Source organism: Triturus cristatus, chromosome 12 (assembly GCF_964204655.1).
Source record: "Triturus cristatus chromosome 12, aTriCri1.1, whole genome shotgun sequence".
Classification (NCBI taxonomy): Eukaryota; Metazoa; Chordata; class Amphibia; order Caudata; family Salamandridae; genus Triturus; species Triturus cristatus.
In genome coordinates, this window is record NC_140595.1 from 219,053,100 (window position 1) to 219,078,091 (window position 24,992).

The window sequence follows — 24,992 nt, forward strand, 5'->3', positions numbered from 1 at the left end:
AAAAGGTGGACTGTTCACATGTGTATGTCTGGGAATATGCAAATTTCTTTTGTACTCACCTCAGCTCATTAGGAGTTGTCGGGGCTGCTGGGGAAGGGGAACAGGAAATGTGAATCAGGCTTTTAGTTAAGTGGCACTGTAGGCCTTTTGTCCCCTAGCCATTTTACGCTTTCAACACGCTCTACACATAGCCATGCACCGTATGTGCCTTTTTCACACGTACTTTCATTAAACCTGAATATAGAAGGATATATCTGTCTAGGCTGGAGACACGTGAAACAAGTCTGACGTGCCCCTTCAAGTCTACCTGAGAGGAAGCTGACTCAGGATTGGCGACCTCTCAGGGCACCTCGAACGGGCAAGCCCTATGAAAAGCACAGCATGAGTCTTGGTCCCACCTTTAAAAAGGAGGGTGACCTCTGGGATCTGGCAGCAGGATCTTTGGGAGATAAGAAAATATACTGCCTGCGATCGTGAAGTTTCAAGTCAGTCAAGAAAAGCAATCTCATGCACTGCACAAGCTCTTTCCCATGAGGCACCTCTCCTGCACTCTGTTTATGCAAATGAGCAAGCAGAGAGCTCAGGAATAAAACACCAAACTCATGTCCCCCAAAAAAGCAGCAGACAATTGCTGGATATTCCCCAACTTCTAATGCTTTTCTTTTAAACAAATGATAAACAGCCTCACCTGTGGCAAGGCTTAAAAAAATTGAATAAACTCTTAAATGTTTCTCTCCACGGAAATCTTTAGTAAAAGGCGAAAGATTTTTTCGTTTTGAAGAGAAACCAGAGTAAGTGACAATATAGCTCTCTAGGGTAAGTGGCGGCACATCAAAGACCCTGTCATTGCGAGGGTGAGGACCTGAAAGGTATTTTCAGGCTCTAAGAAAGAGGGCGAGAACCAGGCCGGTGGGCAAAACAGGCCAACATTTCAAAGTCTCTGCTCAAGGTACAAAAAGGTGGACTGTTCACATGTGTATGTCTGGGAATATGCAAATTTCTTTTGTACTCACCTCAGCTCATTAGGAGTTGTCGGGGCTGCTGGGGAAGGGGAACAGGAAATGTGAATCAGGCTTTTAGTTAAGTGGCACTGTAGGCCTTTTGTCCCCTAGCCATTTTACGCTTTCAACACGCTCTACACATAGCCATGCACCGTATGTGCCTTTTTCACACGTACTTTCATTAAACCTGAATATAGAAGGATATATCTGTCTAGGCTGGAGACACGTGAAACAAGTCTGACGTGCCCCTTCAAGTCTACCTGAGAGGAAGCTGACTCAGGATTGGCGACCTCTCAGGGCACCTCTAACGGGCACAAATAACGGGCAAGCCCTATGAAAAGCACAGCATGAGTCTTGGTCCCACCTTTAAAAAGGAGGGTGACCTCTGGGATCTGGCAGCAGGATCTTTGGGAGATAAGAAAATATACTGCCTGCGATCGTGAAGTTTCAAGTCAGTCAAGAAAAGCAATCTCATGCACTGCACAAGCTCTTTCCCATGAGGCACCTCTCCTGCACTCTGTTTATGCAAATGAGCAAGCAGAGAGCTCAGGAATAAAACACCAAACTCATGTCCCCCAAAAAAGCAGCAGACAATTGCTGGATATTCCCCAACTTCTAATGCTTTTCTTTTAAACAAATGATAAACAGCCTCACCTGTGGCAAGGCTTAAAAAAATTGAATAAACTCTTAAATGTTCCTCTCCACGGAAATCTTTAGTAAAAGGCGAAAGATTTTTTCGTTTTGAAGAGAAACCAGAGTAAGTGACAATATAGCTCTCTAGGGTAAGTGGCGGCACATCAAAGACCCTGTCATTGCGAGGGTGAGGACCTGAAAGGTATTTTCAGGCTCTAAGAAAGAGGGCGAGAACCAGGCCGGTGGGCAAAACAGGCCAACATTTCAAAGTCTCTGCTCAAGGTACAAAAAGGTGGACTGTTCACATGTGTATGTCTGGGAATATGCAAATTTCTTTTGTACTCACCTCAGCTCATTAGGAGTTGTCGGGGCTGCTGGGGAAGGGGAACAGGAAATGTGAATCAGGCTTTTAGTTAAGTGGCACTGTAGGCCTTTTGTCCCCTAGCCATTTTACGCTTTCAACACGCTCTACACATAGCCATGCACCGTATGTGCCTTTTTCACACGTACTTTCATTAAACCTGAATATAGAAGGATATATCTGTCTAGGCTGGAGACACGTGAAACAAGTCTGACGTGCCCCTTCAAGTCTACCTGAGAGGAAGCTGACTCAGGATTGGCGACCTCTCAGGGCACCTCGAACGGGCACAAATAACGGGCAAGCCCTATGAAAAGCACAGCATGAGTCTTGGTCCCACCTTTAAAAAGGAGGGTGACCTCTGGGATCTGGCAGCAGGATCTTTGGGAGATAAGAAAATATACTGCCTGCGATCGTGAAGTTTCAAGTCAGTCAAGAAAAGCAATCTCATGCACTGCACAAGCTCTTTCCCATGAGGCACCTCTCCTGCACTCTGTTTATGCAAATGAGCAAGCAGAGAGCTCAGGAATAAAACACCAAACTCATGTCCCCCAAAAAAGCAGCAGACAATTGCTGGATATTCCCCAACTTCTAATGCTTTTCTTTTAAACAAATGATAAACAGCCTCACCTGTGGCAAGGCTTAAAAAAATTGAATAAACTCTTAAATGTTCCTCTCCACGGAAATCTTTAGTAAAAGGCGAAAGATTTTTTCGTTTTGAAGAGAAACCAGAGTAAGTGACAATATAGCTCTCTAGGGTAAGTGGCGGCACATCAAAGACCCTGTCATTGCGAGGGTGAGGACCTGAAAGGTATTTTCAGGCTCTAAGAAAGAGGGCGAGAACCAGGCCGGTGGGCAAAACAGGCCAACATTTCAAAGTCTCTGCTCAAGGTACAAAAAGGTGGACTGTTCACATGTGTATGTCTGGGAATATGCAAATTTCTTTTGTACTCACCTCAGCTCATTAGGAGTTGTCGGGGCTGCTGGGGAAGGGGAACAGGAAATGTGAATCAGGCTTTTAGTTAAGTGGCACTGTAGGCCTTTTGTCCCCTAGCCATTTTACGCTTTCAACACGCTCTACACATAGCCATGCACCGTATGTGCCTTTTTCACACGTACTTTCATTAAACCTGAATATAGAAGGATATATCTGTCTAGGCTGGAGACACGTGAAACAAGTCTGACGTGCCCCTTCAAGTCTACCTGAGAGGAAGCTGACTCAGGATTGGCGACCTCTCAGGGCACCTCTAACGGGCACAAATAACGGGCACAAATAACGGGCAAGCCCTATGAAAAGCACAGCATGAGTCTTGGTCCCACCTTTAAAAAGGAGGGTGACCTCTGGGATCTGGCAGCAGGATCTTTGGGAGATAAGAAAATATACTGCCTGCGATCGTGAAGTTTCAAGTCAGTCAAGAAAAGCAATCTCATGCACTGCACAAGCTCTTTCCCATGAGGCACCTCTCCTGCACTCTGTTTATGCAAATGAGCAAGCAGAGAGCTCAGGAATAAAACACCAAACTCATGTCCCCCAAAAAAGCAGCAGGCAATTGCTGGATATTCCCCAACTTCTAATGCTTTTCTTTTAAACAAATGATAAACAGCCTCACCTGTGGCAAGGCTTAAAAAAATTGAATAAACTCTTAAATGTTCCTCTCCACGGAAATCTTTAGTAAAAGGCGAAAGATTTTTTCGTTTTGAAGAGAAACCAGAGTAAGTGACAATATAGCTCTCTAGGGTAAGTGGCGGCACATCAAAGACCCTGTCATTGCGAGGGTGAGGACCTGAAAGGTATTTTCAGGCTCTAAGAAAGAGGGCGAGAACCAGGCCGGTGGGCAAAACAGGCCAACATTTCAAAGTCTCTGCTCAAGGTACAAAAAGGTGGACTGTTCACATGTGTATGTCTGGGAATATGCAAATTTCTTTTGTACTCACCTCAGCTCATTAGGAGTTGTCGGGGCTGCTGGGGAAGGGGAACAGCAAATGTGAATCAGGCTTTTAGTTAAGTGGCACTGTAGGCCTTTTGTCCCCTAGCCATTTTACGCTTTCAACACGCTCTACACATAGCCATGCACCGTATGTGCCTTTTTCACACGTACTTTCATTAAACCTGAATATAGAAGGATATATCTGTCTAGGCTGGAGACACGTGAAACAAGTCTGACGTGCCCCTTCAAGTCTACCTGAGAGGAAGCTGACTCAGGATTGGCGACCTCTCAGGGCACCTCGAACGGGCACAAATAACGGGCAAGCCCTATGAAAAGCACAGCATGAGTCTTGGTCCCACCTTTAAAAAGGAGGGTGACCTCTGGGATCTGGCAGCAGGATCTTTGGGAGATAAGAAAATATACTGCCTGCGATCGTGAAGTTTCAAGTCAGTCAAGAAAAGCAATCTCATGCACTGCACAAGCTCTTTCCCATGAGGCACCTCTCCTGCACTCTGTTTATGCAAATGAGCAAGCAGAGAGCTCAGGAATAAAACACCAAACTCATGTCCCCCAAAAAAGCAGCAGGCAATTGCTGGATATTCCCCAACTTCTAATGCTTTTCTTTTAAACAAATGATAAACAGCCTCACCTGTGGCAAGGCTTAAAAAAATTGAATAAACTCTTAAATGTTCCTCTCCACGGAAATCTTTAGTAAAAGGCGAAAGATTTTTTCGTTTTGAAGAGAAACCAGAGTAAGTGACAATATAGCTCTCTAGGGTAAGTGGCGGCACATCAAAGACCCTGTCATTGCGAGGGTGAGGACCTGAAAGGTATTTTCAGGCTCTAAGAAAGAGGGCGAGAACCAGGCCGGTGGGCAAAACAGGCCAACATTTCAAAGTCTCTGCTCAAGGTACAAAAAGGTGGACTGTTCACATGTGTATGTCTGGGAATATGCAAATTTCTTTTGTACTCACCTCAGCTCATTAGGAGTTGTCGGGGCTGCTGGGGAAGGGGAACAGCAAATGTGAATCAGGCTTTTAGTTAAGTGGCACTGTAGGCCTTTTGTCCCCTAGCCATTTTACGCTTTCAACACGCTCTACACATAGCCATGCACCGTATGTGCCTTTTTCACACGTACTTTCATTAAACCTGAATATAGAAGGATATATCTGTCTAGGCTGGAGACACGTGAAACAAGTCTGACGTGCCCCTTCAAGTCTACCTGAGAGGAAGCTGACTCAGGATTGGCGACCTCTCAGGGCACCTCGAACGGGCACAAATAACGGGCAAGCCCTATGAAAAGCACAGCATGAGTCTTGGTCCCACCTTTAAAAAGGAGGGTGACCTCTGGGATCTGGCAGCAGGATCTTTGGGAGATAAGAAAATATACTGCCTGCGATCGTGAAGTTTCAAGTCAGTCAAGAAAAGCAATCTCATGCACTGCACAAGCTCTTTCCCATGAGGCACCTCTCCTGCACTCTGTTTATGCAAATGAGCAAGCAGAGAGCTCAGGAATAAAACACCAAACTTATGTCCCCCAAAAAAGCAGCAGACAATTGCTGGATATTCCCCAACTTCTAATGCTTTTCTTTTAAACAAATGATAAACAGCCTCACCTGTGGCAAGGCTTAAAAAAATTGAATAAACTCTTAAATGTTCCTCTCCACGGAAATCTTTAGTAAAAGGCGAAAGATTTTTTCGTTTTGAAGAGAAACCAGAGTAAGTGACAATATAGCTCTCTAGGGTAAGTGGCGGCACATCAAAGACCCTGTCATTGCGAGGGTGAGGACCTGAAAGGTATTTTCAGGCTCTAAGAAAGAGGGCGAGAACCAGGCCGGTGGGCAAAACAGGCCAACATTTCAAAGTCTCTGCTCAAGGTACAAAAAGGTGGACTGTTCACATGTGTATGTCTGGGAATATGCAAATTTCTTTTGTACTCACCTCAGCTCATTAGGAGTTGTCGGGGCTGCTGGGGAAGGGGAACAGGAAATGTGAATCAGGCTTTTAGTTAAGTGGCACTGTAGGCCTTTTGTCCCCTAGCCATTTTACGCTTTCAACACGCTCTACACATAGCCATGCACCGTATGTGCCTTTTTCACACGTACTTTCATTAAACCTGAATATAGAAGGATATATCTGTCTAGGCTGGAGACACGTGAAACAAGTCTGACGTGCCCCTTCAAGTCTACCTGAGAGGAAGCTGACTCAGGATTGGCGACCTCTCAGGGCACCTCTAACGGGCACAAATAACGGGCAAGCCCTATGAAAAGCACAGCATGAGTCTTGGTCCCACCTTTAAAAAGGAGGGTGACCTCTGGGATCTGGCAGCAGGATCTTTGGGATATAAGAAAATATACTGCCTGCGATCGTGAAGTTTCAAGTCAGTCAAGAAAAGCAATCTCATGCACTGCACAAGCTCTTTCCCATGAGGCACCTCTCCTGCACTCTGTTTATGCAAATGAGCAAGCAGAGAGCTCAGGAATAAAACACCAAACTCATGTCCCCCAAAAAAGCAGCAGACAATTGCTGGATATTCCCCAACTTCTAATGCTTTTCTTTTAAACAAATGATAAACAGCCTCACCTGTGGCAAGGCTTAAAAAAATTGAATAAACTCTTAAATGTTCCTCTCCACGGAAATCTTTAGTAAAAGGCGAAAGATTTTTTCGTTTTGAAGAGAAACCAGAGTAAGTGACAATATAGCTCTCTAGGGTAAGTGGCGGCACATCAAAGACCATGTCATTGCGAGGGTGAGGACCTGAAAGGTATTTTCAGGCTCTAAGAAAGAGGGCGAGAACCAGGCCGGTGGGCAAAACAGGCCAACATTTCAAAGTCTCTGCTCAAGGTACAAAAAGGTGGACTGTTCACATGTGTATGTCTGGGAATATGCAAATTTCTTTTGTACTCACCTCAGCTCATTAGGAGTTGTCGGGGCTGCTGGGGAAGGGGAACAGGAAATGTGAATCAGGCTTTTAGTTAAGTGGCACTGTAGGCCTTTTGTCCCCTAGCCATTTTACGCTTTCAACACGCTCTACACATAGCCATGCACCGTATGTGCCTTTTTCACACGTACTTTCATTAAACCTGAATATAGAAGGATATATCTGTCTAGGCTGGAGACACGTGAAACAAGTCTGACGTGCCCCTTCAAGTCTACCTGAGAGGAAGCTGACTCAGGATTGGCGACCTCTCAGGGCACCTCTAACGGGCACAAATAACGGGCAAGCCCTATGAAAAGCACAGCATGAGTCTTGGTCCCACCTTTAAAAAGGAGGGTGACCTCTGGGATCTGGCAGCAGGATCTTTGGGAGATAAGAAAATATACTGCCTGAGATCGTGAAGTTTCAAGTCAGTCAAGAAAAGCAATCTCATGCACTGCACAAGCTCTTTCCCATGAGGCACCTCTCCTGCACTCTGTTTATGCAAATGAGCAAGCAGAGCGCTCAGGAATAAAACACCAAACTCATGTCCCCCAAAAAAGCAGCAGACAATTGCTGGATATTCCCCAACTTCTAATGCTTTTCTTTTAAACAAATGATAAACAGCCTCACCTGTGGCAAGGCTTAAAAAAATTGAATAAACTCTTAAATGTTCCTCTCCACGGAAATCTTTAGTAAAAGGCGAAAGATTTTTTCGTTTTGAAGAGAAACCAGAGTAAGTGACAATATAGCTCTCTAGGGTAAGTGGCGGCACATCAAAGACCCTGTCATTGCGAGGGTGAGGACCTGAAAGGTATTTTCAGGCTCTAAGAAAGAGGGCGAGAACCAGGCCGGTGGGCAAAACAGGCCAACATTTCAAAGTCTCTGCTCAAGGTACAAAAAGGTGGACTGTTCACATGTGTATGTCTGGGAATATGCAAATTTCTTTTGTACTCACCTCAGCTCATTAGGAGTTGTCGGGGCTGCTGGGGAAGGGGAACAGCAAATGTGAATCAGGCTTTTAGTTAAGTGGCACTGTAGGCCTTTTGTCCCCTAGCCATTTTACGCTTTCAACACGCTCTACACATAGCCATGCACCGTATGTGCCTTTTTCACACGTACTTTCATTAAACCTGAATATAGAAGGATATATCTGTCTAGGCTGGAGACACGTGAAACAAGTCTGACGTGCCCCTTCAAGTCTACCTGAGAGGAAGCTGACTCAGGATTGGCGACCTCTCAGGGCACCTCTAACGGGCACAAATAACGGGCACAAATAACGGGCAAGCTCTATGAAAAGCACAGCATGAGTCTTGGTCCCACCTTTAAAAAGGAGGGTGACCTCTGGGATCTGGCAGCAGGATCTTTGGGAGATAAGAAAATATACTGCCTGCGATCATGAAGTTTCAAGTCAGTCAAGAAAAGCAATCTCATGCACTGCACAAGCTCTTTCCCATGAGGCACCTCTCCTGCACTCTGTTTATGCAAATGAGCAAGCAGAGAGCTCAGGAATAAAACACCAAACTCATGTCCCCCAAAAAAGCAGCAGACAATTGCTGGATATTCCCCAACTTCTAATGCTTTTCTTTTAAACAAATGATAAACAGCCTCACCTGTGGCAAGGCTTAAAAAAATTGAATAAACTCTTAAATGTTCCTCTCCACGGAAATCTTTAGTAAAAGGCGAAAGATTTTTTCGTTTTGAAGAGAAACCAGAGTAAGTGACAATATAGCTCTCTAGGGTAAGTGGCGGCACATCAAAGACCCTGTCATTGCGAGGGTGAGGACCTGAAAGGTATTTTCAGGCTCTAAGAAAGAGGGCGAGAACCAGGCCGGTGGGCAAAACAGGCCAACATTTCAAAGTCTCTGCTCAAGGTACAAAAAGGTGGACTGTTCACATGTGTATGTCTGGGAATATGCAAATTTCTTTTGTACTCACCTCAGCTCATTAGGAGTTGTCGGGGCTGCTGGGGAAGGGGAACAGCAAATGTGAATCAGGCTTTTAGTTAAGTGGCACTGTAGGCCTTTTGTCCCCTAGCCATTTTACGCTTTCAACACGCTCTACACATAGCCATGCACCGTATGTGCCTTTTTCACACGTACTTTCATTAAACCTGAATATAGAAGGATATATCTGTCTAGGCTGGAGACACGTGAAACAAGTCTGACGTGCCCCTTCAAGTCTACCTGAGAGGAAGCTGACTCAGGATTGGCGACCTCTCAGGGCACCTCTAACGGGCACAAATAACGGGCAAGCCCTATGAAAAGCACAGCATGAGTCTTGGTCCCACCTTTAAAAAGGAGGGTGACCTCTGGGATCTGGCAGCAGGATCTTTGGGAGATAAGAAAATATACTGCCTGCGATCGTGAAGTTTCAAGTCAGTCAAGAAAAGCAATCTCATGCACTGCACAAGCTCTTTCCCATGAGGCACCTCTCCTGCACTCTGTTTATGCAAATGAGCAAGCAGAGCGCTCAGGAATAAAACACCAAACTCATGTCCCCCAAAAAAGCAGCAGACAATTGCTGGATATTCCCCAACTTCTAATGCTTTTCTTTTAAACAAATGATAAACAGCCTCACCTGTGGCAAGGCTTAAAAAAATTGAATAAACTCTTAAATGTTCCTCTCCACGGAAATCTTTAGTAAAAGGCAAAAGATTTTTTCATTTTGAAGAGAAACCAGAGTAAGTGACAATATAGCTCTCTAGGGTAAGTGGCGGCACATCAAAGACCCTGTCATTGCGAGGGTGAGGACCTGAAAGGTATTTGCAGGCTCTAAGAAAGAGGGCGAGAACCAGGCCGGTGGGCAAAACAGGCCAACATTTCAAAGTCTCTGCTCAAGGTACAAAAAGGTGGACTGTTCACATGTGTATGTCTGGGAATATGCAAATTTCTTTTGTACTCACCTCAGCTCATTAGGAGTTGTCGGGGCTGCTGGGGAAGGGGAACAGGAAATGTGAATCAGGCTTTTAGTTAAGTGGCACTGTAGGCCTTTTGTCCCCTAGCCATTTTACGCTTTTAACACGCTCTACACATAGCCATGCACCGTATGTGCCTTTTTCACACGTACTTTCATTAAACCTGAATATAGAAGGATATATCTGTCTAGGCTGGAGACACGTGAAACAAGTCTGACGTGCCCCTTCAAGTCTACCTGAGAGGAAGCTGACTCAGGATTGGCGACCTCTCAGGGCACCTCGAACGGGCACAAATAACGGGCAAGCCCTATGAAAAGCACAGCATGAGTCTTGGTCCCACCTTTAAAAAGGAGGGTGACCTCTGGGATCTGGCAGCAGGATCTTTGGGAGATAAGAAAATATACTGCCTGCGATCGTGAAGTTTCAAGTCAGTCAAGAAAAGCAATCTCATGCACTGCACAAGCTCTTTCCCATGAGGCACCTCTCCTGCACTCTGTTTATGCAAATGAGCAAGCAGAGAGCTCAGGAATAAAACACCAAACTTATGTCCCCCAAAAAAGCAGCAGACAATTGCTGGATATTCCCCAACTTCTAATGCTTTTCTTTTAAACAAATGATAAACAGCCTCACCTGTGGCAAGGCTTAAAAAAATTGAATAAACTCTTAAATGTTCCTCTCCACGGAAATCTTTAGTAAAAGGCGAAAGATTTTTTCGTTTTGAAGAGAAACCAGAGTAAGTGACAATATAGCTCTCTAGGGTAAGTGGCGGCACATCAAAGACCCTGTCATTGCGAGGGTGAGGACCTGAAAGGTATTTTCAGGCTCTAAGAAAGAGGGCGAGAACCAGGCCGGTGGGCAAAACAGGCCAACATTTCAAAGTCTCTGCTCAAGGTACAAAAAGGTGGACTGTTCACATGTGTATGTCTGGGAATATGCAAATTTCTTTTGTACTCACCTCAGCTCATTAGGAGTTGTCGGGGCTGCTGGGGAAGGGGAACAGGAAATGTGAATCAGGCTTTTAGTTAAGTGGCACTGTAGGCCTTTTGTCCCCTAGCCATTTTACGCTTTCAACACGCTCTACACATAGCCATGCACCGTATGTGCCTTTTTCACACGTACTTTCATTAAACCTGAATATAGAAGGATATATCTGTCTAGGCTGGAGACACGTGAAACAAGTCTGACGTGCCCCTTCAAGTCTACCTGAGAGGAAGCTGACTCAGGATTGGCGACCTCTCAGGGCACCTCTAACGGGCACAAATAACGGGCAAGCCCTATGAAAAGCACAGCATGAGTCTTGGTCCCACCTTTAAAAAGGAGGGTGACCTCTGGGATCTGGCAGCAGGATCTTTGGGATATAAGAAAATATACTGCCTGCGATCGTGAAGTTTCAAGTCAGTCAAGAAAAGCAATCTCATGCACTGCACAAGCTCTTTCCCATGAGGCACCTCTCCTGCACTCTGTTTATGCAAATGAGCAAGCAGAGAGCTCAGGAATAAAACACCAAACTCATGTCCCCCAAAAAAGCAGCAGACAATTGCTGGATATTCCCCAACTTCTAATGCTTTTCTTTTAAACAAATGATAAACAGCCTCACCTGTGGCAAGGCTTAAAAAAATTGAATAAACTCTTAAATGTTCCTCTCCACGGAAATCTTTAGTAAAAGGCGAAAGATTTTTTCGTTTTGAAGAGAAACCAGAGTAAGTGACAATATAGCTCTCTAGGGTAAGTGGCGGCACATCAAAGACCATGTCATTGCGAGGGTGAGGACCTGAAAGGTATTTTCAGGCTCTAAGAAAGAGGGCGAGAACCAGGCCGGTGGGCAAAACAGGCCAACATTTCAAAGTCTCTGCTCAAGGTACAAAAAGGTGGACTGTTCACATGTGTATGTCTGGGAATATGCAAATTTCTTTTGTACTCACCTCAGCTCATTAGGAGTTGTCGGGGCTGCTGGGGAAGGGGAACAGGAAATGTGAATCAGGCTTTTAGTTAAGTGGCACTGTAGGCCTTTTGTCCCCTAGCCATTTTACGCTTTCAACACGCTCTACACATAGCCATGCACCGTATGTGCCTTTTTCACACGTACTTTCATTAAACCTGAATATAGAAGGATATATCTGTCTAGGCTGGAGACACGTGAAACAAGTCTGACGTGCCCCTTCAAGTCTACCTGAGAGGAAGCTGACTCAGGATTGGCGACCTCTCAGGGCACCTCTAACGGGCACAAATAACGGGCAAGCCCTATGAAAAGCACAGCATGAGTCTTGGTCCCACCTTTAAAAAGGAGGGTGACCTCTGGGATCTGGCAGCAGGATCTTTGGGAGATAAGAAAATATACTGCCTGAGATCGTGAAGTTTCAAGTCAGTCAAGAAAAGCAATCTCATGCACTGCACAAGCTCTTTCCCATGAGGCACCTCTCCTGCACTCTGTTTATGCAAATGAGCAAGCAGAGCGCTCAGGAATAAAACACCAAACTCATGTCCCCCAAAAAAGCAGCAGACAATTGCTGGATATTCCCCAACTTCTAATGCTTTTCTTTTAAACAAATGATAAACAGCCTCACCTGTGGCAAGGCTTAAAAAAATTGAATAAACTCTTAAATGTTCCTCTCCACGGAAATCTTTAGTAAAAGGCGAAAGATTTTTTCGTTTTGAAGAGAAACCAGAGTAAGTGACAATATAGCTCTCTAGGGTAAGTGGCGGCACATCAAAGACCCTGTCATTGCGAGGGTGAGGACCTGAAAGGTATTTTCAGGCTCTAAGAAAGAGGGCGAGAACCAGGCCGGTGGGCAAAACAGGCCAACATTTCAAAGTCTCTGCTCAAGGTACAAAAAGGTGGACTGTTCACATGTGTATGTCTGGGAATATGCAAATTTCTTTTGTACTCACCTCAGCTCATTAGGAGTTGTCGGGGCTGCTGGGGAAGGGGAACAGCAAATGTGAATCAGGCTTTTAGTTAAGTGGCACTGTAGGCCTTTTGTCCCCTAGCCATTTTACGCTTTCAACACGCTCTACACATAGCCATGCACCGTATGTGCCTTTTTCACACGTACTTTCATTAAACCTGAATATAGAAGGATATATCTGTCTAGGCTGGAGACACGTGAAACAAGTCTGACGTGCCCCTTCAAGTCTACCTGAGAGGAAGCTGACTCAGGATTGGCGACCTCTCAGGGCACCTCTAACGGGCACAAATAACGGGCAAGCCCTATGAAAAGCACAGCATGAGTCTTGGTCCCACCTTTAAAAAGGAGGGTGACCTCTGGGATCTGGCAGCAGGATCTTTGGGAGATAAGAAAATATACTGCCTGCGATCGTGAAGTTTCAAGTCAGTCAAGAAAAGCAATCTCATGCACTGCACAAGCTCTTTCCCATGAGGCACCTCTCCTGCACTCTGTTTATGCAAATGAGCAAGCAGAGCGCTCAGGAATAAAACACCAAACTCATGTCCCCCAAAAAAGCAGCAGACAATTGCTGGATATTCCCCAACTTCTAATGCTTTTCTTTTAAACAAATGACAAACAGCCTCACCTGTGGCAAGGCTTAAAAAAATTGAATAAACTCTTAAATGTTCCTCTCCACGGAAATCTTTAGTAAAAGGCAAAAGATTTTTTCGTTTTGAAGAGAAACCAGAGTAAGTGACAATATAGCTCTCTAGGGTAAGTGGCGGCACATCAAAGACCCTGTCATTGCGAGGGTGAGGACCTGAAAGGTATTTGCAGGCTCTAAGAAAGAGGGCGAGAACCAGGCCGGTGGGCAAAACAGGCCAACATTTCAAAGTCTCTGCTCAAGGTACAAAAAGGTGGACTGTTCACATGTGTATGTCTGGGAATATGCAAATTTCTTTTGTACTCACCTCAGCTCATTAGGAGTTGTCGGGGCTGCTGGGGAAGGGGAACAGGAAATGTGAATCAGGCTTTTAGTTAAGTGGCACTGTAGGCCTTTTGTCCCCTAGCCATTTTACGCTTTTAACACGCTCTACACATAGCCATGCACCGTATGTGCCTTTTTCACACGTACTTTCATTAAACCTGAATATAGAAGGATATATCTGTCTAGGCTGGAGACACGTGAAACAAGTCTGACGTGCCCCTTCAAGTCTACCTGAGAGGAAGCTGACTCAGGATTGGCGACCTCTCAGGGCACCTCGAACGGGCACAAATAACGGGCAAGCCCTATGAAAAGCACAGCATGAGTCTTGGTCCCACCTTTAAAAAGGAGGGTGACCTCTGGGATCTGGCAGCAGGATCTTTGGGAGATAAGAAAATATACTGCCTGCGATCGTGAAGTTTCAAGTCAGTCAAGAAAAGCAATCTCATGCACTGCACAAGCTCTTTCCCATGAGGCACCTCTCCTGCACTCTGTTTATGCAAATGAGCAAGCAGAGAGCTCAGGAATAAAACACCAAACTTATGTCCCCCAAAAAAGCAGCAGACAATTGCTGGATATTCCCCAACTTCTAATGCTTTTCTTTTAAACAAATGATAAACAGCCTCACCTGTGGCAAGGCTTAAAAAAATTGAATAAACTCTTAAATGTTCCTCTCCACGGAAATCTTTAGTAAAAGGCGAAAGATTTTTTCGTTTTGAAGAGAAACCAGAGTAAGTGACAATATAGCTCTCTAGGGTAAGTGGCGGCACATCAAAGACCCTGTCATTGCGAGGGTGAGGACCTGAAAGGTATTTTCAGGCTCTAAGAAAGAGGGCGAGAACCAGGCCGGTGGGCAAAACAGGCCAACATTTCAAAGTCTCTGCTCAAGGTACAAAAAGGTGGACTGTTCACATGTGTATGTCTGGGAATATGCAAATTTCTTTTGTACTCACCTCAGCTCATTAGGAGTTGTCGGGGCTGCTGGGGAAGGGGAACAGGAAATGTGAATCAGGCTTTTAGTTAAGTGGCACTGTAGGCCTTTTGTCCCCTAGCCATTTTACGCTTTCAACACGCTCTACACATAGCCATGCACCGTATGTGCCTTTTTCACACGTACTTTCATTAAACCTGAATATAGAAGGATATATCTGTCTAGGCTGGAGACACGTGAAACAAGTCTGACGTGCCCCTTCAAGTCTACCTGAGAGGAAGCTGACTCAGGATTGGCGACCTCTCAGGGCACCTCTAACGGGCACAAATAACGGGCAAGCCCTATGAAAAGCACAGCATGAGTCTTGGTCCCACCTTTAAAAAGGAGGGTGACCTCTGGGATCTGGCAGCAGGATCTTTGGGAGATAAGAAAATATACTGCCTGCGATCGTGAAGTTTCAAGTCTGTCAAGAAAAGCAATCTCATGCACTGCGCAAGCTCTTTCCCATGAGGCACCTCTCCTGCACTCTGTTTATGCAAATGAGCAAGCAGAGAGCTCAGGAATAAAACACCAAACTCATGTCCCCCAAAAAAGCAGCAGACAATTGCTGGATATTCCCCAACTTCTAATGCTTTTCTTTTAAACAAATGATAAACAGCCTCACCTGTGGCAAGGCTTAAAAAAATTGAATAAACTCTTAAATGTTCCTCTCCACGGAAATCTTTAGTAAAAGGCGAAAGATTTTTTCGTTTTGAAGAGAAACCAGAGTAAGTGACAATATAGCTCTCTAGGGTAAGTGGCGGCACATCAAAGACCCTGTCATTGCGAGGGTGAGGACCTGAAAGGTATTTTCAGGCTCTAAGAAAGAGGGCGAGAACCAGGCCGGTGGGCAAAACAGGCCAACATTTCAAAGTCTCTGCTCAAGGTACAAAAAGGTGGACTGTTCACATGTGTATGTCTGGGAATATGCAAATTTCTTTTGTACTCACCTCAGCTCATTAGGAGTTGTCGGGGCTGCTGGGGAAGGGGAACAGGAAATGTGAATCAGGCTTTTAGTTAAGTGGCACTGTAGGCCTTTTGTCCCCTAGCCATTTTACGCTTTCAACACGCTCTACACATAGCCATGCACCGTATGTGCCTTTTTCACACGTACTTTCATTAAACCTGAATATAGAAGGATATATCTGTCTAGGCTGGAGACACGTGAAACAAGTCTGACGTGCCCCTTCAAGTCTACCTGAGAGGAAGCTGACTCAGGATTGGCGACCTCTCAGGGCACCTCGAACGGGCAAGCCCTATGAAAAGCACAGCATGAGTCTTGGTCCCACCTTTAAAAAGGAGGGTGACCTCTGGGATCTGGCAGCAGGATCTTTGGGAGATAAGAAAATATACTGCCTGCGATCGTGAAGTTTCAAGTCAGTCAAGAAAAGCAATCTCATGCACTGCACAAGCTCTTTCCCATGAGGCACCTCTCCTGCACTCTGTTTATGCAAATGAGCAAGCAGAGAGCTCAGGAATAAAACACCAAACTCATGTCCCCCAAAAAAGCAGCAGACAATTGCTGGATATTCCCCAACTTCTAATGCTTTTCTTTTAAACAAATGATAAACAGCCTCACCTGTGGCAAGGCTTAAAAAAATTGAATAAACTCTTAAATGTTCCTCTCCACGGAAATCTTTAGTAAAAGGCGAAAGATTTTTTCGTTTTGAAGAGAAACCAGAGTAAGTGACAATATAGCTCTCTAGGGTAAGTGGCGGCACATCAAAGACCCTGTCATTGCGAGGGTGAGGACCTGAAAGGTATTTTCAGGCTCTAAGAAAGAGGGCGAGAACCAGGCCGGTGGGCAAAACAGGCCAACATTTCAAAGTCTCTGCTCAAGGTACAAAAAGGTGGACTGTTCACATGTGTATGTCTGGGAATATGCAAATTTCTTTTGTACTCACCTCAGCTCATTAGGAGTTGTCGGGGCTGCTGGGGAAGGGGAACAGGAAATGTGAATCAGGCTTTTAGTTAAGTGGCACTGTAGGCCTTTTGTCCCCTAGCCATTTTACGCTTTCAACACGCTCTACACATAGCCATGCACCGTATGTGCCTTTTTCACACGTACTTTCATTAAACCTGAATATAGAAGGATATATCTGTCTAGGCTGGAGACACGTGAAACAAGTCTGACGTGCCCCTTCAAGTCTACCTGAGAGGAAGCTGACTCAGGATTGGCGACCTCTCAGGGCACCTCGAACGGGCACAAATAACGGGCAAGCCCTATGAAAAGCACAGCATGAGTCTTGGTCCCACCTTTAAAAAGGAGGGTGACCTCTGGGATCTGGCAGCAGGATCTTTGGGAGATAAGAAAATATACTGCCTGCGATTGTGAAGTTTCAAGTCAGTCAAGAAAAGCAATCTCATGCACTGCACAAGCTCTTTCCCATGAGGCACCTCTCCTGCACTCTGTTTATGCAAATGAGCAAGCAGAGAGCTCAGGAATAAAACACCAAACTCATGTCCCCCAAAAAAGCAGCAGACAATTGCTGGATATTCCCCAACTTCTAATGCTTTTCTTTTAAACAAATGATAAACAGCCTCACCTGTGGCAAGGCTTAAAAAAATTGAATAAACTCTTAAATGTTCCTCTCCACGGAAATCTTTAGTAAAAGGCGAAAGATTTTTTCGTTTTGAAGAGAAGCCAGAGTAAGTGACAATGTAGCTCTCTAGGGTAAGTGGCGGCACATCAAAGACCCTGTCATTGCGAGGGTGAGGACCTGAAAGGTATTTTCAGGCTCTAAGAAAGAGGGCGAGAACCAGGCCGGTGGGCAAAACAGGCCAACATTTCAAAGTCTCTGCTCAAGGTACAAAAAGGTGGACTGTTCACATGTGTATGTCTGGGAATATGCAAATTTCTTTTGTACTCACCTCAGCTCATTAGGAGTTGTCGGGGCTGCTGGGGAAGGGGAACAGCAAATGTGAATCAGGCTTTTAGTTAAGTGGCACTGTAGGCCTTTTGTCCCCTAGCCATTTTACGCTTTCAACACGCTCTACACATAGCCATGCACCGTATGTGCCTTTTTCACACGTACTTTCATTAAACCTGAATATAGAAGGATATATCTGTCTAGGCTGGAGACACGTGAAACAAGTCTGACGTGCCCCTTCAAGTCTACCTGAGAGGAAGCTGACTCAGGATTGGGGACCTCTCAGGGCACCTCGAACGGGCACAAATAACGGGCAAGCCCTATGAAAAGCACAGCATGAGTCTTGGTCCCACCTTTAAAAAGGAGGGTGACCTCTGGGATCTGGCAGCAGGATCTTTGGGAGATAAGAAAATATACTGCCTGCGATCGTGAAGTTTCAAGTCAGTCAAGAAAAGCAATCTCATGCACTGCACAAGCTCTTTCCCATGAGGCACCTCTCCTGCACTCTGTTTATGCAAATGAGCAAGCAGAGAGCTCAGGAATAAAACACCAAACTCATGTCCCCCAAAAAAGCAGCAGGCAATTGCTGGATATTCCCCAACTTCTAATGCTTTTCTTTTAAACAAATGATAAACAGCCTCACCTGTGGCAAGGCTTAAAAAAATTGAATAAACTCTTAAATGTTCCTCTCCACGGAAATCTTTAGTAAAAGGCGAAAGATTTTTTCGTTTTGAAGAGAAACCAGAGTAAGTGACAATATAGCTCTCTAGGGTAAGTGGCGGCACATCAAAGACCCTGTCATTGCGAGGGTGAGGACCTGAAAGGTATTTTCAGGCTCTAAGAAAGAGGGCGAGAACCAGGCCGGTGGGCAAAACAGGCCAACATTTCAAAGTCTCTGCTCAAGGTACAAAAAGGTGGACTGTTCACATGTGTATGTCTGGGAATATGCAAATTTCTTTTGTACTCACCTCAGCTCATTAGGAGTTGTCGGGGCTGCTGGGGAAGGGGAACAGGAAATGTGAATCAGGCTTTTAGTTAAGTGGCACTGTAGGCCTTTTGTCCCCTAGCCATTTTACGCTTTCAACACGCTCTACACATAGCCATGCACCGTATGTGCCTTTTTCACACGTACTTTCATTAAACCTGAATATAGAAGGATATATCTGTCTAGGCTGGAGACACGTGAAACAAGTCTGACGTGCCCCTTCAAGTCTACCTGAGAGGAAGCTGACTCAGGATTGGCGACCTCTCAGGGCACCTCGAACGGGCAAGCCCTATGAAAAGCACAGCATGAGTCTTGGTCCCACCTTTAAAAAGGAGGGTGACCTCTGGGATCTGGCAGCAGGATCTTTGGGAGATAAGAAAATATACTGCCTGCGATCGTGAAGTTTCAAGTCAGTCAAGAAAAGCAATCTCATGCACTGCACAAGCTCTTTCCCATGAGGCACCTCTCCTGCACTCTGTTTATGCAAATGAGCAAGCAGAGAGCTCAGGAATAAAACACCAAACTCATGTCCCCCAAAAAAGCAGCAGACAATTGCTGGATATTCCCCAACTTCTAATGCTTTTCTTTTAAACAAATGATAAACAGCCTCACCTGTGGCAAGGCTTAAAAAAATTGAATAAACTCTTAAATGTTTCTCTCCACGGAAATCTTTAGTAAAAGGCGAAAGATTTTTTCGTTTTGAAGAGAAACCAGAGTAAGTGACAATATAGCTCTCTAGGGTAAGTGGCGGCACATCAAAGACCCTGTCATTGCGAGGGTGAGGACCTGAAAGGTATTTTCAGGCTCTAAGAAAGAGGGCGAGAACCAGGCCGGTGGGCAAAACAGGCCAACATTTCAAAGTCTCTGCTCAAGGTACAAAAAGGTGGACTGTTCACATGTGTATGTCTGGGAATATGCAAATTTCTTTTGTACTCACCTCAGCTCATTAGGAGTTGTCGGGGCTGCTGGGGAAGGGGAACAGGAAATGTGAATCAGGCTTTTAGTTAAGTGGCACTGTAGGCCTTTTGTCCCCTAGCCATTTTACGCTTTCAACACGCTCTACACATAGCCATGCACCGTATGTGCCTTTTTCACACGTACTTTCATTAAACCTGAATATAGAAGGATATATCTGTCTAGGCTGGAGACACGTGAAACAAGTCTGACGTGCCCCTTCAAGTCTACCTGAGAGGAAGCTGACTCAGGATTGGCGACCTCTCAGGGCACCTCTAACGGGCACAAATAACGGGCAAGCCCTATGAAAAGCACAGCATGAGTCTTGGTCCCACCTTTAAAAAGGAGGGTGACCTCTGGGATCTGGCAGCAGGATCTTTGGGAGATAAGAAAATATACTGCCTGCGATCGTGAAGTTTCAAGTCAGTCAAGAAAAGCAATCTCATGCACTGCACAAGCTCTTTCCCATGAGGCACCTCTCCTGCACTCTGTTTATGCAAATGAGCAAGCAGAGAGCTCAGGAATAAAACACCAAACTCATGTCCCCCAAAAAAGCAGCAGACAATTGCTGGATATTCCCCAACTTCTAATGCTTTTCTTTTAAACAAATGATAAACAGCCTCACCTGTGGCAAGGCTTAAAAAAATTGAATAAACTCTTAAATGTTCCTCTCCACGGAAATCTTTAGTAAAAGGCGAAAGATTTTTTCGTTTTGAAGAGAAACCAGAGTAAGTGACAATATAGCTCTCTAGGGTAAGTGGCGGCACATCAAAGACCCTGTCATTGCGAGGGTGAGGACCTGAAAGGTATTTTCAGGCTCTAAGAAAGAGGGCGAGAACCAGGCCGGTGGGCAAAACAGGCCAACATTTCAAAGTCTCTGCTCAAGGTACAAAAAGGTGGACTGTTCACATGTGTATGTCTGGGAATATGCAAATTTCTTTTGTACTCACCTCAGCTCATTAGGAGTTGTCGGGGCTGCTGGGGAAGGGGAACAGGAAATGTGAATCAGGCTTTTAGTTAAGTGGCACTGTAGGCCTTTTGTCCCCTAGCCATTTTACGCTTTCAACACGCTCTACACATAGCCATGCACCGTATGTGCCTTTTTCACACGTACTTTCATTAAACCTGAATATAGAAGGATATATCTGTCTAGGCTGGAGACACGTGAAACAAGTCTGACGTGCCCCTTCAAGTCTACCTGAGAGGAAGCTGACTCAGGATTGGGGACCTCTCAGGGCACCTCGAACGGGCACAAATAACGGGCAAGCCCTATGAAAAGCACAGCATGAGTCTTGGTCCCACCTTTAAAAAGGAGGGTGACCTCTGGGATCTGGCAGCAGGATCTTTGGGAGATAAGAAAATATACTGCCTGAGATCGTGAAGTTTCAAGTCAGTCAAGAAAAGCAATCTCATGCACTGCACAAGCTCTTTCCCATGAGGCACCTCTCCTGCACTCTGTTTATGCAAATGAGCAAGCAGAGCGCTCAGGAATAAAACACCAAACTCATGTCCCCCAAAAAAGCAGCAGACAATTGCTGGATATTCCCCAACTTCTAATGCTTTTCTTTTAAACAAATGATAAACAGCCTCACCTGTGGCAAGGCTTAAAAAAATTGAATAAACTCTTAAATGTTCCTCTCCACGGAAATCTTTAGTAAAAGGCGAAAGATTTTTTCGTTTTGAAGAGAAACCAGAGTAAGTGACAATATAGCTCTCTAGGGTAAGTGGCGGCACATCAAAGACCCTGTCATTGCGAGGGTGAGGACCTGAAAGGTATTTTCAGGCTCTAAGAAAGAGGGCGAGAACCAGGCCGGTGGGCAAAACAGGCCAACATTTCAAAGTCTCTGCTCAAGGTACAAAAAGGTGGACTGTTCACATGTGTATGTCTGGGAATATGCAAATTTCTTTTGTACTCACCTCAGCTCATTAGGAGTTGTCGGGGCTGCTGGGGAAGGGGAACAGGAAATGTGAATCAGGCTTTTAGTTAAGTGGCACTGTAGGCCTTTTGTCCCCTAGCCATTTTACGCTTTCAACACGCTCTACACATAGCCATGCACCGTATGTGCCTTTTTCACACGTACTTTCATTAAACCTGAATATAGAAGGATATATCTGTCTAGGCTGGAGACACGTGAAACAAGTCTGACGTGCCCCTTCAAGTCTACCTGAGAGGAAGCTGACTCAGGATTGGCGACCTCTCAGGGCACCTCTAACGGGCACAAATAACGGGCAAGCCCTATGAAAAGCACAGCATGAGTCTTGGTCCCACCTTTAAAAAGGAGGGTGACCTCTGGGATCTGGCAGCAGGATCTTTGGGAGATAAGAAAATATACTGCCTGCGATCGTGAAGTTTCAAGTCAGTCAAGAAAAGCAATCTCATGCACTGCACAAGCTCTTTCCCATGAGGCACCTCTCCTGCACTCTGTTTATGCAAATGAGCAAGCAGAGAGCTCAGGAATAAAACACCAAACTCATGTCCCCCAAAAAAGCAGCAGACAATTGCTGGATATTCCCCAACTTCTAATGCTTTTCTTTTAAACAAATGATAAACAGCCTCACCTGTGGCAAGGCTTAAAAAAATTGAATAAACTCTTAAATGTTCCTCTCCACGGAAATCTTTAGTAAAAGGCGAAAGATTTTTTCGTTTTGAAGAGAAACCAGAGTAAGTGACAATATAGCTCTCTAGGGTAAGTGGCGGCACATCAAAGACCCTGTCATTGCGAGGGTGAGGACCTGAAAGGTATTTTCAGGCTCTAAGAAAGAGGGCGAGAACCAGGCCGGTGGGCAAAACAGGCCAACATTTCAAAGTCTCTGCTCAAGGTACAAAAAGGTGGACTGTTCACATGTGTATGTCTGGGAATATGCAAATTTCTTTTGTACTCACCTCAGCTCATTAGGAGTTGTCGGGGCTGCTGGGGAAGGGGAACAGGAAATGTGAATCAGGCTTTTAGTTAAGTGGCACTGTAGGCCTTTTGTCCCCTAGCCATTTTACGCTTTCAACACGCTCTACACATAGCCATGCACCGTATGTGCCTTTTTCACACGTACTTTCATTAAACCTGAATATAGAAGGATATATCTGTCTAGGCTGGAGACACGTGAAACAAGTCTGACGTGCCCCTTCAAGTCTACCTGAGAGGAAGCTGACTCAGGATTGGCGACCTCTCAGGGCACCTCGAACGGGCACAAATAACGGGCAAGCCCTATGAAAAGCACAGCATGAGTCTTGGTCCCACCTTTAAAAAGGAGGGTGACCTCTGGGATCTGGCAGCAGGATCTTTGGGAGATAAGAAAATATACTGCCTGCGATCGTGAAGTTTCAAGTCAGTCAAGAAAAGCAATCTCATGCACTGCACAAGCTCTTTCCCATGAGGCACCTCTCCTGCACTCTGTTTATGCAAATGAGCAAGCAGAGAGCTCAGGAATAAAACACCAAACTCATGTCCCCCAAAAAAGCAGCAGGCAATTGCTGGATATTCCCCAACTTCTAATGCTTTTCTTTTAAACAAATGATAAACAGCCTCACCTGTGGCAAGGCTTAAAAAAATTGAATAAACTCTTAAATGTTCCTCTCCACGGAAATCTTTAGTAAAAGGCGAAAGATTTTTTCGTTTTGAAGAGAAACCAGAGTAAGTGACAATATAGCTCTCTAGGGTAAGTGGCGGCACATCAAAGACCCTGTCATTGCGAGGGTGAGGACCTGAAAGGTATTTTCAGGCTCTAAGAAAGAGGGCGAGAACCAGGCCGGTGGGCAAAACAGGCCAACATTTCAAAGTCTCTGCTCAAGGTACAAAAAGGTGGACTGTTCACATGTGTATGTCTGGGAATATGCAAATTTCTTTTGTACTCACCTCAGCTCATTAGGAGTTGTCGGGGCTGCTGGGGAAGGGGAACAGCAAATGTGAATCAGGCTTTTAGTTAAGTGGCACTGTAGGCCTTTTGTCCCCTAGCCATTTTACGCTTTCAACACGCTCTACACATAGCAATGCACCGTATGTGCCTTTTTCACACGTACTTTCATTAAACCTGAATATAGAAGGATATATCTGTCTAGGCTGGAGACACGTGAAACAAGTCTGACGTGCCCCTTCAAGTCTACCTGAGAGGAAGCTGACTCAGGATTGGCGACCTCTCAGGGCACCTCGAACGGGCACAAATAACGGGCAAGCCCTATGAAAAGCACAGCATGAGTCTTGGTCCCACCTTTAAAAAGGAGGGTGACCTCTGGGATCTGGCAGCAGGATCTTTGGGAGATAAGAAAATATACTGCCTGCGATTGTGAAGTTTCAAGTCAGTCAAGAAAAGCAATCTCATGCACTGCACAAGCTCTTTCCCATGAGGCACCTCTCCTGCACTCTGTTTATGCAAATGAGCAAGCAGAGAGCTCAGGAATAAAACACCAAACTCATGTCCCCCAAAAAAGCAGCAGACAATTGCTGGATATTCCCCAACTTCTAATGCTTTTCTTTTAAACAAATGATAAACAGCCTCACCTGTGGCAAGGCTTAAAAAAATTGAATAAACTCTTAAATGTTCCTCTCCACGGAAATCTTTAGTAAAAGGCGAAAGATTTTTTCGTTTTGAAGAGAAACCAGAGTAAGTGACAATATAGCTCTCTAGGGTAAGTGGCGGCACATCAAAGACCCTGTCATTGCGAGGGTGAGGACCTGAAAGGTATTTTCAGGCTCTAAGAAAGAGGGCGAGAACCAGGCCGGTGGGCAAAACAGGCCAACATTTCAAAGTCTCTGCTCAAGGTACAAAAAGGTGGACTGTTCACATGTGTATGTCTGGGAATATGCAAATTTCTTTTGTACTCACCTCAGCTCATTAGGAGTTGTCGGGGCTGCTGGGGAAGGGGAACAGGAAATGTGAATCAGGCTTTTAGTTAAGTGGCACTGTAGGCCTTTTGTCCCCTAGCCATTTTACGCTTTCAACACGCTCTACACATAGCCATGCACCGTATGTGCCTTTTTCACACGTACTTTCATTAAACCTGAATATAGAAGGATATATCTGTCTAGGCTGGAGACACGTGAAACAAGTCTGACGTGCCCCTTCAAGTCTACCTGAGAGGAAGCTGACTCAGGATTGGCGACCTCTCAGGGCACCTCGAACGGGCAAGCCCTATGAAAAGCACAGCATGAGTCTTGGTCCCACCTTTAAAAAGGAGGGTGACCTCTGGGATCTGGCAGCAGGATCTTTGGGAGATAAGAAAATATACTGCCTGCGATCGTGAAGTTTCAAGTCAGTCAAGAAAAGCAATCTCATGCACTGCACAAGCTCTTTCCCATGAGGCACCTCTCCTGCACTCTGTTTATGCAAATGAGCAAGCAGAGAGCTCAGGAATAAAACACCAAACTCATGTCCCCCAAAAAAGCAGCAGACAATTGCTGGATATTCCCCAACTTCTAATGCTTTTCTTTTAAACAAATGATAAACAGCCTCACCTGTGGCAAGGCTTAAAAAAATTGAATAAACTCTTAAATGTTTCTCTCCACGGAAATCTTTAGTAAAAGGCGAAAGATTTTTTCGTTTTGAAGAGAAACCAGAGTAAGTGACAATATAGCTCTCTAGGGTAAGTGGCGGCAC

The 24,992-nt window shown here is 45.2% G+C and overlaps 26 non-coding genes across 26 annotated transcripts; all 26 read right to left on the reverse strand.

The window, feature by feature from the left end:
- Window positions 1-680: 680 nt before the first annotated feature.
- Window positions 681-795, reverse strand: LOC146775606 (U5 spliceosomal RNA). The gene has a single exon (XR_014973625.1). It is a non-coding gene; the product is annotated as a U5 spliceosomal RNA (small nuclear RNA).
- Window positions 796-1,647: 852 nt separating this feature from the next.
- On the reverse strand, window positions 1,648-1,762 carry LOC146775607 (U5 spliceosomal RNA). The gene has a single exon (XR_014973460.1). It is a non-coding gene; the product is annotated as a U5 spliceosomal RNA (small nuclear RNA).
- Window positions 1,763-2,614: 852 nt separating this feature from the next.
- LOC146775608 (U5 spliceosomal RNA) lies at window positions 2,615-2,729 on the reverse strand. The gene has a single exon (XR_014973461.1). It is a non-coding gene; the product is annotated as a U5 spliceosomal RNA (small nuclear RNA).
- Window positions 2,730-3,594: 865 nt separating this feature from the next.
- Window positions 3,595-3,709, reverse strand: LOC146775609 (U5 spliceosomal RNA). Its single transcript, XR_014973462.1, has one exon. It is a non-coding gene; the product is annotated as a U5 spliceosomal RNA (small nuclear RNA).
- Window positions 3,710-4,561: 852 nt separating this feature from the next.
- On the reverse strand, window positions 4,562-4,676 carry LOC146775610 (U5 spliceosomal RNA). Its single transcript, XR_014973463.1, has one exon. It is a non-coding gene; the product is annotated as a U5 spliceosomal RNA (small nuclear RNA).
- An 852-nt stretch (window positions 4,677-5,528) lies between these two features.
- LOC146775611 (U5 spliceosomal RNA) lies at window positions 5,529-5,643 on the reverse strand. The gene has a single exon (XR_014973465.1). It is a non-coding gene; the product is annotated as a U5 spliceosomal RNA (small nuclear RNA).
- Window positions 5,644-6,495: 852 nt separating this feature from the next.
- Window positions 6,496-6,610, reverse strand: LOC146775612 (U5 spliceosomal RNA). Its single transcript, XR_014973466.1, has one exon. It is a non-coding gene; the product is annotated as a U5 spliceosomal RNA (small nuclear RNA).
- An 852-nt stretch (window positions 6,611-7,462) lies between these two features.
- Window positions 7,463-7,577, reverse strand: LOC146775613 (U5 spliceosomal RNA). The gene has a single exon (XR_014973467.1). It is a non-coding gene; the product is annotated as a U5 spliceosomal RNA (small nuclear RNA).
- An 865-nt stretch (window positions 7,578-8,442) lies between these two features.
- On the reverse strand, window positions 8,443-8,557 carry LOC146775614 (U5 spliceosomal RNA). The gene has a single exon (XR_014973468.1). It is a non-coding gene; the product is annotated as a U5 spliceosomal RNA (small nuclear RNA).
- An 852-nt stretch (window positions 8,558-9,409) lies between these two features.
- On the reverse strand, window positions 9,410-9,524 carry LOC146775615 (U5 spliceosomal RNA). Its single transcript, XR_014973946.1, has one exon. It is a non-coding gene; the product is annotated as a U5 spliceosomal RNA (small nuclear RNA).
- An 852-nt stretch (window positions 9,525-10,376) lies between these two features.
- On the reverse strand, window positions 10,377-10,491 carry LOC146775616 (U5 spliceosomal RNA). The gene has a single exon (XR_014973469.1). It is a non-coding gene; the product is annotated as a U5 spliceosomal RNA (small nuclear RNA).
- Window positions 10,492-11,343: 852 nt separating this feature from the next.
- Window positions 11,344-11,458, reverse strand: LOC146775617 (U5 spliceosomal RNA). Its single transcript, XR_014973471.1, has one exon. It is a non-coding gene; the product is annotated as a U5 spliceosomal RNA (small nuclear RNA).
- Window positions 11,459-12,310: 852 nt separating this feature from the next.
- LOC146775618 (U5 spliceosomal RNA) lies at window positions 12,311-12,425 on the reverse strand. The gene has a single exon (XR_014973472.1). It is a non-coding gene; the product is annotated as a U5 spliceosomal RNA (small nuclear RNA).
- Window positions 12,426-13,277: 852 nt separating this feature from the next.
- LOC146775619 (U5 spliceosomal RNA) lies at window positions 13,278-13,392 on the reverse strand. Its single transcript, XR_014973710.1, has one exon. It is a non-coding gene; the product is annotated as a U5 spliceosomal RNA (small nuclear RNA).
- Window positions 13,393-14,244: 852 nt separating this feature from the next.
- LOC146775620 (U5 spliceosomal RNA) lies at window positions 14,245-14,359 on the reverse strand. Its single transcript, XR_014973473.1, has one exon. It is a non-coding gene; the product is annotated as a U5 spliceosomal RNA (small nuclear RNA).
- Window positions 14,360-15,211: 852 nt separating this feature from the next.
- LOC146775621 (U5 spliceosomal RNA) lies at window positions 15,212-15,326 on the reverse strand. Its single transcript, XR_014973474.1, has one exon. It is a non-coding gene; the product is annotated as a U5 spliceosomal RNA (small nuclear RNA).
- Window positions 15,327-16,165: 839 nt separating this feature from the next.
- Window positions 16,166-16,280, reverse strand: LOC146775622 (U5 spliceosomal RNA). The gene has a single exon (XR_014973475.1). It is a non-coding gene; the product is annotated as a U5 spliceosomal RNA (small nuclear RNA).
- An 852-nt stretch (window positions 16,281-17,132) lies between these two features.
- On the reverse strand, window positions 17,133-17,247 carry LOC146775623 (U5 spliceosomal RNA). The gene has a single exon (XR_014974110.1). It is a non-coding gene; the product is annotated as a U5 spliceosomal RNA (small nuclear RNA).
- Window positions 17,248-18,099: 852 nt separating this feature from the next.
- On the reverse strand, window positions 18,100-18,214 carry LOC146775624 (U5 spliceosomal RNA). The gene has a single exon (XR_014973476.1). It is a non-coding gene; the product is annotated as a U5 spliceosomal RNA (small nuclear RNA).
- Window positions 18,215-19,053: 839 nt separating this feature from the next.
- LOC146775625 (U5 spliceosomal RNA) lies at window positions 19,054-19,168 on the reverse strand. Its single transcript, XR_014973627.1, has one exon. It is a non-coding gene; the product is annotated as a U5 spliceosomal RNA (small nuclear RNA).
- An 852-nt stretch (window positions 19,169-20,020) lies between these two features.
- LOC146775626 (U5 spliceosomal RNA) lies at window positions 20,021-20,135 on the reverse strand. Its single transcript, XR_014973477.1, has one exon. It is a non-coding gene; the product is annotated as a U5 spliceosomal RNA (small nuclear RNA).
- Window positions 20,136-20,987: 852 nt separating this feature from the next.
- On the reverse strand, window positions 20,988-21,102 carry LOC146775627 (U5 spliceosomal RNA). The gene has a single exon (XR_014973478.1). It is a non-coding gene; the product is annotated as a U5 spliceosomal RNA (small nuclear RNA).
- Window positions 21,103-21,954: 852 nt separating this feature from the next.
- LOC146775628 (U5 spliceosomal RNA) lies at window positions 21,955-22,069 on the reverse strand. Its single transcript, XR_014973479.1, has one exon. It is a non-coding gene; the product is annotated as a U5 spliceosomal RNA (small nuclear RNA).
- An 852-nt stretch (window positions 22,070-22,921) lies between these two features.
- LOC146775629 (U5 spliceosomal RNA) lies at window positions 22,922-23,036 on the reverse strand. The gene has a single exon (XR_014973480.1). It is a non-coding gene; the product is annotated as a U5 spliceosomal RNA (small nuclear RNA).
- Window positions 23,037-23,888: 852 nt separating this feature from the next.
- On the reverse strand, window positions 23,889-24,003 carry LOC146775630 (U5 spliceosomal RNA). Its single transcript, XR_014973482.1, has one exon. It is a non-coding gene; the product is annotated as a U5 spliceosomal RNA (small nuclear RNA).
- Window positions 24,004-24,842: 839 nt separating this feature from the next.
- Window positions 24,843-24,957, reverse strand: LOC146775631 (U5 spliceosomal RNA). Its single transcript, XR_014973628.1, has one exon. It is a non-coding gene; the product is annotated as a U5 spliceosomal RNA (small nuclear RNA).
- Between the last annotated feature and the right edge of the window lie 35 nt (window positions 24,958-24,992).